At 31.8% G+C, this 2,042-nt stretch overlaps 1 pseudogene; it reads right to left on the reverse strand.

The window, feature by feature from the left end:
* Positions 1-712, reverse strand: LOC149512699 (major allergen Pru av 1-like; annotated as a pseudogene).
* Between the last annotated feature and the right edge of the window lie 1,330 nt (positions 713-2,042).

Below are 2,042 nucleotides of genomic sequence, written 5' to 3' on the forward strand. Positions count from 1 at the left end.
TTAGCAGGCATCAGGATTTGCCAAGAGGTAGGCTTCAATAGCCTTGAACATTCCCGAGGCCTTTTCTTTTCCTGCCTTGATTTCCTCTTCCTTGAGCTGTAAGTCTCCAATGGTGTAATACTTACTAGTAGTCTTACATATGGATCCCCCAGCAGCAGAGGGTTCTAATTTGGTTTCGTAAGTGATTTTCTCAAGAGTGTTCATCAAAGCATCGCCTTCGATTATACTATAACTATACACAAAATTTTCTTTGTCTAGTGCTTCTATCTTCTACTTTACGTGATTGAATTGGCTTCCTGCATATAGAAAGGCAAATATTAAGCTTTTGTTTCACAAATTAAAAAAAAAAAAAAGGAACTTTACTTGTAAGTTCTAATTCAATATATTATCCAAAGTATTTAGTTGCATGTATAAACTGACTAACCTTCTCCAAAAGTAACTTTCTTGATGCTGCCAGGCTCACCATTGCCTTCAATATACTCAACACTCTTAAATTTCTGAGGAACAACCTTAGGAATGAGCTTGTCACCGTCAAGGATACAAGCCTTAAACATCTTGGCTGCTGGGATTGAAGTAACAACCTCAGATTCATAAGTGAAAACACCCACGATTACTTGTGATTTGAGAAATGATCAGAGGAGGGGTGAAAATAGAATTGATTGATATTTTGCAAGGAGATTTTTGAGGTGTGGAGATGCGAACCTGAAGCCATTGTATTTGTAGAGTAAGAATGAAGATTAATCTAGAAATTAAGCACCTAAAAAAACTTGCACTTGATTCTGGTTTTTGTACTGATCTTACATATTCTTCAATATGCTACAGACAAGCTTACAATAAGAACAAATTTATGGATCTTGAAAGCAGTCAACATCAGAAGACGATTAAAAGGAAAGAACTGTAATATTTTAAGCACAGAAGACCTTGGATTCAAGTGCTTGGTCTATTAGGGACTCGTAGGTATGTGGTAAATTGTAATTATAACGATTAAATAATCAGTTAATATTCTCTAAAAGGCAATAAAGATGTCTTTGTCAACTCAAAAGATTTATGAAAGAAAATATAATTTGCAAAATGTTGCAGGAAAACTGCAAAATGAATCCCAATATCAAGTACAACCTTGATTTCTAGTATATGCGTTTTCCTTTCATATATATGAGATAACAAACTCAAACTTATCTTTTTATTACATGAAAACACAGATGATCATAGCAAGAGACCACCACTCTCACTACCCAAAGTGAAATACCAAAGTCACACCATTAAAACTTAGCTGACATGAAGAACAGCAAGCAGGAGCTGATAGCAACCTAGTTTTAGAGATTAGGATTTGCCAAGAGGTAATCGTCATAATGTATAGATTTGTGGATCTATAGTTAGATATAGACTAAAGGAGTCACCACTAATCTTTTGTTTTAAGGTGTGAGTGGTTACTAGACAGAATCTGTCACATTTAAAGAGGAATCTCAAGATTAACTTAGTTATTTTTAAATAGTAAATTTTAGTTCACGAAACCAAAATTTAGGTCCGAAAGTATGGTTATACATGAGGAAGGTTATAGCATCCTCATAGCACCTATCCAAAAAATGGTACCAGTTTGATTTCAAGTCATCCAAATCTTAAAATATATTCAAAATTTATCAAATAATATAATATTTAAAATTTTTCTTAAATTACTCCAATATGTTGGTAATAATTTAAAAATATTCCTTCATCTCAAGAGTATTTGTTATACTTTGAAGAGGATTTGTGGTCAGATTCATTTAATTTTACTCCTAGAAATAAATATCTCTAAACTGAATTTATGACAAAAAAATATCATCCAATCTATTGGTAAGACTTTTTGTTGAAAATTATCCTCCACTCTCATGAGAGGATTTTTATGCAAAATAAAACAGGAAATCTTTTATTTTTTAAACTTGATTTTTTTGAAAATTATAAGACTCTCTAATATGTTGGTAAAACTTTATTTTGGAAAAATATTGGCCCTCCAATTTGTAGATAAAACTTTTTTTTTAAATAAAAAAAAGTTATAAGTTTTCTAA

The sequence above is a fragment of the Durio zibethinus genome, chromosome 22, assembly GCF_047325235.1.
Source record: "Durio zibethinus cultivar Kanyao isolate XHJ-2024 chromosome 22, ASM4732523v1, whole genome shotgun sequence".
NCBI lineage: Eukaryota > Viridiplantae > Streptophyta > Magnoliopsida > Malvales > Malvaceae > Durio > Durio zibethinus.